Source organism: Callospermophilus lateralis, chromosome 1, assembly GCF_048772815.1.
Source record: "Callospermophilus lateralis isolate mCalLat2 chromosome 1, mCalLat2.hap1, whole genome shotgun sequence".
Classification (NCBI taxonomy): domain Eukaryota; kingdom Metazoa; phylum Chordata; class Mammalia; order Rodentia; family Sciuridae; genus Callospermophilus; species Callospermophilus lateralis.
Window position 1 is genome coordinate 33554301 of NC_135305.1, and position 11974 is coordinate 33566274.

Here is an 11974-nt window from a genome sequence, read left to right on the forward strand (position 1 = left end):
AAAAATGTACAAACCAGGGCTGGGATATAGCTCATTTGATAGAGTGCTTGCCTCACATGTACAAGGCCCTGGGTTCGATCCCTAGCACCACAAAAAAAAAAAAAAAAAAAAAAAGAAGTATAAACCATTCCTAGCTTCCAGGCCATACAAAACCAGAATGGGGTCTGGATTTGGTTTGCAGGTGCTATTTGTTGAACTCTTTTCCAAGTTGTTGACAAGTATGATGCACCTGATAGAAAGCATCATAGAAAAGTAATATGCAGCCTTTTACTAAGGATACCTGAGTTAGGTAACCTGACTTATTATGGGTGATAATTATTGTATTCACTGAGGGGTATCTCTCTAAAATAAAAACATTTGTTTTTTATAAAATCATCTGAAATAATATTTCCAAATGTAAACAACATTAGTAGTCTTTAAAAACTTCATTTCATTACTTTTATCTCTAGCATTCAAAGTTTGTAGGAGCATAAATATGAATAACAAAAAGGATCACCATTTATTGAAAATTTATAGAGTGACAGACATTTTGCTAAATGCTGTACACAATTATCTCATTAATCCTATAATAACCTACAAATTACTAGCCCCTTTCTTCTGATGAGGCTTAGAAAAGTTATGTGCCTGAGGCCAGACAACTAGTACATAAAAGAGCCAGAAATGAATCAGATGATTCTAACATCACAGTTTCTTATATAAACCACTATCTATACTATTGTTAATTTCTTCTTAGGGTTAATTTTAAATTTCTACTGTCAAGAACATAAAATTAACAATAAAATCCACAACCTTATTACTAATAATTAATAGAATCTATAATTTATAACAATAAGAGAAAAAAAATATAACACATTCTAACATTAAATTAGATCAAATAAAAATTTTACTTATTTGTCACAAATACTGGAATTATGTGAACAAATGACCTAAACTTAGTCTTAAAATACTACTTAGCCCTGGGAAAAACAGAATACAATATAAAACTACATAGTGTTTTATATTATACTCTTAACACCCAATGAAAGAGAATGTTAAAAAAACAACAACAACAACAACACTAAACCTGTTGATAGCATGGGTGATTAAAGTCTTCATTCAGATGTATTGACAGATGGCAGAAAAGAGAAGAAAGGATCTAGATGCCAGGGAGATGGAGGATGGTGTAATCAAATACAAAACCATCTGGATCCTGTCTCTATGTAACCTAGTGTTTGTGTTTAAGTTAAGCCTTTTGTATCATCACCTGACAGATCAGACTGAATTTCTAACCTAAAGAATTCTTGCAGCACACACAGAAGAGCAAGGTATTCTTTGAGGAAATTATACTTAATCTATATAAAGGTTAAGTCAATGAAAAAATTATTAAAATGGTAGAACAGGATTTGAGGGCTTAACCTGCAAGGATGCCATCATGACTGGCACAAGGAGAGCATACAATATGTCCTATATACAATGTTCACAGAATGCAAACTTAGCAATCTGCTTTGTGTTACTTTCTAATAAATGTCAATGGGGCAAATGTGTTTATAACTTGAAATATAGGGGAGGGAATTCAGTAGCTTACCACATGGAAATACATACTCCCTGTTGATTGTAGGAAAATGTCAAATCAGTTCAACTGCTCCAAGGCTTTTGGTCTTCGCTTCTGCATTGATTAAGCCGCAAACACTAAGAATAGCAGGACTCATGGATTTCCATGAACACAGTATTTATAGCTATTTTGCAGCTAGACAAACTAAGACACCTAAAATAGACAACCTGCTTTAAAACAAGTTAGAAGTGAAAGTTGGCAATAAGATTCCAAGTCCAGCTTTGGTGCCTTTTATTTACCTTTCTTGAATGGCTGGATTATGAAATTTAATTTTGGTTCACCTGAGTCAGATTGCCTGGGTTTCAACACCAGCTTCTTTACTTACCAGTTGTGTGACTTGAATTAAATTACTTATCCTGTTTGCCTGCTTCCTCATCTGCAAAAAGGGAATATTAATACTTAGAATTAAATAAAATTTAATTTAGATCACAAATTTATCCAGAGGTAATATGGGTTAGTATATACTGTTATATATAGCTATATATGCTATTTAACTATATGCTACAGTTATTACACATAATAATTAATTAAAAGTTACTAGTTCTTTGCCTTCTATCTAGGACTCTAAAATTTAGAAGTCTATCATTATTGTTGTTTTTAAAGAAGATATGGCTTTCTACTGAACTCTGGTGACTGGAACAATAACAAGTAACCCTCTTCCACAAGGCTGTAACCCTCTTCCACAAGTAACCCTCTTCCACAAGGCTGCAGGAAGTATTATGACCTCTTATGCTAACCATAATCCTACCTGCAGACTCATTTTCATGCACTTTGAGATAGAAATGACTACTGCTGACTAACTCCTCCCTGTGCATCCCAGTCCTTTGTAGTTATGTGGTACCATGAATTCAGTCATGTCAATGGTCTATTAATAACAGAAAAGCATTCCATGTCCTTCGCTTTTGAAGGACACCAGAGTAGACACATGTGGAGATGGGGGTTCCTCTATTGGACTAAGTTACGAAAAAAGCACAGTTACCTAGAAGAAACTGCGTAAACAATAAGCTTTAAGGTATCAAACCATCATGATATGGGTGCTGCTTTTTACCAGAGTAATTCTAGTCCATCCTGAAAAGTACAAAGCACTTAAATTCCACCTGAACCTCACATTGCCTCTCCCTTCTCCAATTTCCACCTGCCCCATCCCTTTGTCTGACAGGTTTCTTGTTAATCTGAGATTATGACTCCTCTGATCCTCAGAGAAGCTTACTGGTCATTTTTCTAAGTAGATCCTACCAGAGCTGCTATACATAGTTATGAAGGTTGTACTCTATACAAGAGAATCCAGCAAAAACTCAACAAACAAACAAAATCCACAGGGACTGAAATCTATCCTAGCTCTACTTGCCAAATTCAAGTAGATTACATTTTCCTAAATGAAGGAAAGACATATTCTAATGTACAGAGAGACATTGCATAGGGTGGAAGTGGTGCTGCCCCTACTGACACAGTCCCACTTTCCAGCTGTGAAACAAAGGCCTAAAGATTCAGTCACTGACACTTAAACTATGATTATAGTAATGATAACTATGATATGGCATGGCTATTCTGTTGCCTATCTCTTTGCCTATTGATTGAATGATTGAACTACCTAGATATTCCTGCAAAGAAAATGTAATTGAAGAAGGAAACTGTTCTTGCAACAGTTCATTTTCCTATGATAGGGCCCACCACAATCTCAGTTACCTATAATTTGCCTTCAATTATTTTTGAATTGGAAATTAATTTTAAAAAATCTTTACAACTATCTAATACCTGCTGCTATGAATTAACCCTTTACATTCACACACTGGCTTAAGGAAAAAACATAAGAACTTTCCTTTAATTTCCTTCAAGCTACATTTTCCAATTTTAGAGATGTTATAGAAAGATAAAGATCTCAAATTATGCTACCCAGTGCCTTATTCTACCTATTCAGTTTTCTCATGATTGTTTTACATTTCCCTTGTCCTTTTCTCCTGATTTAGATGACAAATTTATCCAGAGGTAATGTGGGATAGTATATACCATGCCTAGGAGTGAACACATTTATTGTTAAAAAGGAAATTAGAGAGTCACTGCTCCTTCCATTAGGAATCCAACAGTTATGCTTCCCTTCCTTTACACAGTTTCCTTTTACCACATTAAATTCTCCAGTCTTCCTTTCATGTTACTTTAAGACACTGATCAAAATCTTTTGTTCCTATTTCCCTTCCCTATAAAAGAAAATTAGATTTGTTTTCAGGCTTTAATCCTGCTAAGATAAAGTGAATCAGCTCTGTTTTCATTACTGTCCAGTCTGTTCCATCAATCATTGAAGGGAATCACTAAAAGCAATCAGTGAACAAGGTCAACAGCACTCAGCAGAGGGCCAGTGCAATGGTACTTTAGCAGATCAAAATGAACACTGGCAACAGGATGACAGTGCTTCACAGCCCTAAGAGGCCCAGGACAGCTTCTTAGGAAGTCGTCTCTAAATGGATAGAAGATAAGCGAGGAAAGGAAATTATCTTTATTGCATAACAGGTCTCCTGATACTAAGCTTATTAATTTAACAAAGAGTTAAAAGGTTCACTTGGGGATTAGGGTTATGTTTTTTTGGTACAGTAACTCAGGTTTGGGACTTTGAAACAAAAAGCCTAGACTCACAGATTCTGTTCTTCTCTAGAAGTTTGTGTTGTCACTTCAAACAAAGATTTGCAGAATCACAGACAGACATAGGTGATCTGTGAGGGTTAACTGTTTGCAAGCAACACAAACCAACCCTCACTCTTTTCTTTTTTTCTTTCTTTTTTTTTTTTTTTTGATGTTTTTTAAAGATGGGAATTTATTGCAAGTAAGAATTATGAGAATTGGTGATGAGGTTGAAGAATCAACTTGAAAAGAATAGGATGCAAGATATCTAGTGGGGAAAGGCTCTGAAACTATTCAGTGGTCTGGGGTGAATGAATTCTGACACTTTCCTCCATATTTGAATCCTTACATTTGAGAAAGAAAGTCTCACGATAAAGTTTAATTGGCCTACCATACATAAGCCTTCATTCTTTGGTCAGGTTTGGATAAAAGACCTTGATTTTTAGCCTCACCATTACCGAAGAAAGGGTGTTGAGGAATAGAATGGGGAAGGGAGGTAGTGTTAATTACTCTTAAGGAACGCAGGGTGTTATTATCAACATAAGTCCCTGGTAGCCAAGATGAAACCAATGTCCATTATGGTATCAAAACAAATTGTTTTAACCCTAAAGGCCAGGAGTCTTCTACTAAATTCAGCATTAACATCACATAAATCACATGTAGATTTTTCATGTGTAAACTACCAAACGAGTTTCAGTAAGTAGTATAATATTTGATGCATGGTAGCTATTCAATAAGTATTTATTGAATGGGTATTATTCTCATCCTCTCCTTTATGTCATTTCTATTTCCTAATATCTAGCATATATTCTGTATTCAAAATTGATAAAATAGAAATCACTAAAAGACAATGCTTAATGCAGTGGGAAGAGTGCTATATTAGAATCCTTTCTTGCTTCTACCCAATGTGACCTTGGTAATGGCCACAACCATTTGGGTTTATTTCCTCATCTATAAAATGAAGTGGTAGAGGTAGATGCTTTTAAAGAATCTGCTGAATTCTGTAAGTCTAACATCATGGTCACAAATATATAGATGACAGAGACTTTACAAACTTAGAAAAAATGTTTATAATTTTCACAGTATGAAGTAGCTTTACCCTGAATCTGGAAAGAAAGTAAAACCTAACTTTCTTGGTGGTATTTAGGAGAAATTGCCAATATTGTAGAAAATCTAGATCACTGTTATCAAACTTTAAAAGAAGGGCAGCAGAATCAATTTTTCAAATGAAATCTTACATTGAATCCCAATGTCTAAAACAAATAAAGGTCAAAGTACTCTGAATGAAACAAAGGAGGTATGCCTGAAGTCCTAGTCTTGTACCTTTTCTTACAAGTTCTGGGCAATATCCTTTGTTGTCATCATTCATCTAATTCCTGATCATCCCTAGATTTTTCTGTACTGTGAAACAATTTTAAGATGAGATTATCAATTTCATTCACACAAGAAATTAAATCAAAGCTTTCCATGGGAAAGTAGAGCCAATTTTGTGGATCTATCAACAATTTTAACTTGAAAAACAAAGTAAAATCTAACAATATTTAATTAAACCCCTACATTACTGACTAGTAATATGTAGACTATTTTATTAAAGTTAAGATTTTGGTTCCAAATCCCCAAAAATAACACAAATTAAATATACTTATTTAACACATTATAAAATATAAAGAAAACTGCAACATATAAAACAACAGCTTTTAAATTTTGTTTACAATTTTGACAGACTTTAGTATATTAAGTCAGGCATGGTGACATATACCTGTAATCCCAGTAACTTGCACAGCGGAAGCAGAAGATTCGCAAGTTCAAGGTCAACTTCCACAACTTAGTGTAGTCTGTTTCTAAATAAATAAATGGTGTGGGATGCATCTCAATGGTAGAGTGCTCCTGGGTTCAATCCCTAGTACTGAGATTTTAATAAATCATCTTTCTATATAATTTTTTTCTATAGTCCTACTTCAGAGAAATGATGCATACACCTCTGAAGCCAAAGTAGTTTCATATGAGGCCTTTTAAAAATCATCAAGTCAGAACTTTTCTAAAAAATATTAAATGACATGACCCTCTCTGGCTCATGGTAAGGACTTTTTGGCCTTAGCAAAAATGAACACTTGCTCTGATTATAAAATCAGTGTTCTACCCATTCCTATACTTGTAAGTATCATCAAAATCATTAAGACCCATACTACTAACTTGAACTAGGGTTTCACACAAAACACCAATGAGTCCTTGAGAATGAACTTTGTTCCTTGTTAAAGTCTTATCCTTGTTAAAGTCATCTTTATTTACGGTACTAATGTAGATAAAAGCACATTGTTTTACCTTAAGGGATTAAGCTTGAAAATATAAACAAGAACCATGTGATCAATTTGTTGAATAGTTACTGAGCTTTAATGATGCCATATTTTGGTCAAAGTAAAAAGCTATGATTTTTCTCTGAGACATTTCACCACAGGCAGCAACAAAAGTATACTTCATAGTCATTAGGAATCCTACTAACCTCTTTTGGCAAGGCATAAGGTTTGAATTATCTAGGTACAACCAATTAGATATGAAATGGCTTGTTATATGAATATGTGCCTTACAAATAAGAAGGAAGGCAAAAGCCATCTCTTTTGTTATAAAAGGTCTTCACTGTTTTCCTGTCTATACTAATTCTGCCAAATTTTCTTGGTCTCCTGGTTTTAAGAGTCACTTTATAGCAAATATTTAAGATATACCAAGTATAGCCTTGGGATATAACAAATGGTATTGATGTCCTGCCCCAAATCCATCCTTTTACCCTTTCCAGGGAGAGGAGCTCCACTTTCAACTGTCAGCAATTTTAAGTTTCTGCCTGAACACTTTCTCTGGCAGCTAGAACCTACTCTGCTTTTACATGGGCCATACCAGAAGATGCTGGGGGTAATTTTTCCTTCTCAGAGAAACCCTCCACCAATGACTGACTGAAGTTGGTAAATACACTAGCTCCTTGGATGGGATAACTCTAAGTTATATTGTATATGGCCTCCCAAAGTTTCAGGTAGAAGTAAGGTATAATTGCCTAAAATGGTAATTTGCTTCATGGATACACATTAGCTTCTTTCTTTTTCCTTCCTGCCTTCCTCACTCATCTATCACCTCTGTAAAAAACTACATTGACTCCTATCTCTATTCTAAGTTTACTTCTAAGATAATCCGAACTAAGACAAAGGGATTTAAAGATGAATACAATTTGGATTCTGCTTTTAAGAATTTCACTCTGAAACAGGAAGCCACTAATAAATACTACAAACCGACAATAAAAGTAATAAAAGAACTACACAATCTTAACATGTAAATACAGGTGTTGGCCCAACTGAAGATGATAATATTGCAATTTTAAATGTGCTGTGTATCATTGGAATGTTGGCTAATGGTCCTTCCCATAATTTTAGATATTATTCTCACTAGGGAAAAGCTGCAAGACTACCTTTAACAGTTATCTTGATTAAGAAGCCATTTTACCTTGTTGCCATGCCATATTGTTTTAATACTTCCAGAATTCTGGACCATAGCAAAAAGGTAACAACAATGGTAGGAGTATTACAAGTTTCAATTTCATGACAGCTATGAAACAAAAGGGAAACCAGAATAATATATTGATTCTACCTGATTAGAGAACGCATATATAGTGCTATAAAGTGAAATTTTTCCTTATATCAAACTATTGATATTTCATTAGTCTCCAATGCAACTATATGAAGAACAAGATGAAATCAATAACCTGACGAACATCATTTGTTGGTTTCTGACAATGAAGGAAGTTCATTTACAGTGCAACAGTAATGAACAACAATAAAAACAGGTAATATTGCTAAACATTTCCCAGAAAACAATGTGTCATGAAGTAGCATCTTAGACTAGATGAGGACAGCAGGCATTCCAGGGAAAAACTGGTACAAAAACCTGATTCAAGCAACTAGGTATTTGAGTTGCTGTGAGTTTACTCACTTTCTGCTCAGGTGACTTGTTTACTAATTTATGTTTTACTCTTCTGAAATGATCAAATTAAGACAGTACGGAAGTCTGAAGCTAGAATATGGCTCTTATAAACAGTTTTGGTGTTTCTATTGCTTTAAGAAGCACTGACAGCATTTAAGAAAAAGGGTAACATGGTCTAAATTTCAGAAAGACCCCCACCATTTTTTTTTTCCAGAACAGATTATAGAGAGGAAAAACAGTAAGTGATCATTGGAATAGAACCTAGTGATGATGGTTAGATTAGGATATTAGTAGTAGGGATTAATTCTGGATAAATCAGATAAAATATTTCTGGATATAAATAACCAAATATCCAACCTAAGGGTATTATATATTTTAAAGAAATAGAGCCGGCTCAATGACATCCTCAAACAATCTTGTACTTCCAAACTTTTTAATCATTCTCATTATCATCCTGGAAGGGTTGTTAGATGATAACCACTAACAATGAAGACTAAATGCCCTCTTATTTACATTTAGAGGGAGAGGGTTGGCTTCATATAGCTATTTTATGAGGTAAGACTCCTTTTTGCCAAATGATTTTAACACCTCTTTAGTTCCACTGGCCCAGAGATACTTAAATCTGTTCTCTGCTCCATCCCTTATCCAAACACTAGCAAGGGAGGTGATGGTTGTTAGAATTGGCTGAAGATAAAGTAGGTCCCACCCAGACTTGGGAATGGTTTTATATCATGTGGCCTATGTGAAAGGATGGATACCTAAGTGGATAAAAAGATTTAAGAAAAAGAAAGGGGGAATGGATGCTGAATAGGCAAGCAGTGCTATTATTAACCATATGCTTTGGAGGTAAGAGTTGACAGAGTTTGCCAATGGATTGGATACAAAGAAAATGGAGAAAGCCAGGAACGGTGTGGAACATCTGTAATCTGAGACAGAAGGATTACAATTTTGAGGTCAGCCTCAGCAACTTAGATCCTGTCTCAAAATAAAGAATTAAAACGACTGGGAATGTAGCTTGGTGGGAAAGTGCCCTGAGTTCAATCCCTTATACTCCGCCACCCCTTCAAAAAAAACAGAACAGAGGATTAAAAAATGGTTCTTATATTTTTTTGCTTCAACAACTGGATATAAAAGGTGACATGGGGAAGTCTAGAGAAAAAATCAGGTTTGAGGACAATCAATTCTATTTTCACAAGCTAACTTTAAGATACTTACTAGACTTTGCAGAGGCAATCAAAGTTATTAGCTGGATATAGTTTGGAGTTTCAGGGACAGGCCAAAACTGAGAAGATGGATTTGAAATCATGTATGTTTTTTTTTAAAAAAAACAATTAACACCGATGACTATAGAACATGTGGATAAATCAAGAAGTAAATTCAGGACAGTCTAAACAAGCCTAGAATCAAGATGTAGAGGTGGAGTACAACAGGACACTTCAAAGTACAACAAAACACAAGACCAAACCCACACATAGTATCATATATGTGGGTAGAAGGAGGGTGGTGAAATTGTCAGCTCCCTGCCAAAAGAGTGAGATTCATTGCTCCTCTCAACATGGAAGTGTAGGACAGAAAGGCTCTGAGTAAACTTTATAAATTCACTGTAGTCCAAAACACATCATAAAAAGCAAGACATTAGTAGGATATCAAATAATCTTTCAAAAAGGAGTTGGTTCATTATGGATAGTCCTCTAAATTAAACATTTAGTGGGAATAGGATAAAAGAATATAGTATCCTTTGCCACCTCTAAGCCAAGACTGAGAGAAAACGGCAATAATTACATCTACAATTTGATTTCAAATGAAATTGAATTAACAGAAAATTATTGGGAAGTGGTTAGAAAAATTATAAGGCAAAAGGGGAGTCATCAGTAAGAGAAATATTTATGTCTGCGTCAATAAAAACTTCTACAATGGAGCAAATTTGCAATAAACATTTCTTCTGTATCTACTCAGCTAAAATTTAAGCACTTATGTTTAAAAGACTATAATAATGCTGTTGAAAGAAATACAAAATTTATAGAATATTCACTATCCTTGGGTTGTTTTTAATCATTTCATAGCTGAGTGAAATTATGGGCAAACTACTCACTTTGGTGCTTCAATTTCCTTATTTGTGAAATACAAATGACATTGTCTCAGAGTTGTGAAGATTAAGACATATAAAAAACTTAGAACAATGCCTGATACATAGTAAACACCATGAAAGCATTAATTATTATGGGGAGGTAAGGAAACTTCCATATAAGCAGTATCATGTATGGGTTTAAAAATAAAACAAAAAAACTCCAAAGAACTTATCAATCAATCATCGAATGTAATTTAATCTTTAGTTAAACCCCAAGTACTTCACTTTACAGAATAGGAAAACTGTTGCCAGTTGTTTTGAAGCTTGCTCAACAGAACACAAAGCTAATAAGTGGACTAATTATGCCTCCAATCTTGATGTAACACCAGAACTCTTGTACTTTCCAAAATATTTAGGAAACGTGGACTCTAGTTCTATATGTACAGGATTGCTAATTAGGCAATCCTGAGTCCTTTCACTTCCTTAGTGTCTGTGAGACTGTTGTCTATTTGTTAAAATAGAAATAATAGGTTCCTCCTGCCTGCTTCACAGGGTTATTGTGAAGATCAAAAGTTAAAGAAATCTATAAACTATAAAATTCCATAATTTTTTTCAGATGCCAGACTAGTCTCACTTCCTACCTCTGATATGCTTCACCATCCTGATGCCAAATACCAATTTCCAGGTACCCAATCCTTAAAAAAGAAAATTGATGAAACCATATTATTGATAAAACACCTTGGATAAATACAGATAACCCATTAAAGTCTCTGCCCAATTCCTCTGAGGTTTCAAAATTATACCTCATCAATTTAAACTGAAATCACATAAAGTAACCATTACTCTGGGTCCTGATCTGACGTTGTCAAGGTGACCACTGTTATGAGATCCAACGGTGACACTATCCGCTAACCAGAACACCAAAAATATAGACCTCAAAATATTTCTTAGATTGTTGTCACATTAACATGACTGTGCTTCACTATACTTATAAAAACATAACTTATCTGTACAGAACTTTTACACTTCCCAAAGTTCTTCTGAGTTCCACATTCTACTTAATCATCTAGTAGTTCTGTCAGGGAGACAAGGCAGGTTTATTCTATCTTAAGAGAAAACATATTTATATTCAAAATAATTTTGAGGCATAACATATTTTTAGGTCCTATCTTGGTGTCTGTTTACTGCATTGAGTTACATATGCTTTACATTTGATATCACTCAACAGTAGTAATTCTATTGAAGTAACACAAGTTTAAAAATATTCCTTTAAAAAACCCTGTACATTAGTGTTAGTTTAAGTTTTATCAGAAAAAAAAAAAATCCTTTTCAAACTGAATATCCTACTGACAACAGTATAGTAACAGCAACACTTTGTAGAATTTTCTCTGCAGTACCTGAGAATATACATATGTTGATAAAGTATTTTGAGCCCACTTCCCAAATGTTAACAGAAGATACTATTGTTACAACTGTGATCAAATATTCAATGGAATGTAAATACTAAAAATAGTAAACCATTAATAATATTGATGGCTCAGGAACTACATAAATTATAGCAATTTAAAATGACTAATATTTTAGAAACATGGGTTCTGAGAGGTGATCTTATAAATGTCAGTGAATACTGCTTAAGCTATCAAAATATAGAATAATGTAATATGTAAGAGGTACTTCATAAAATTGAACTAACATTTAATTGATGTGGCTTAAGGAAGGTACTGGATTGGGAACCAGAT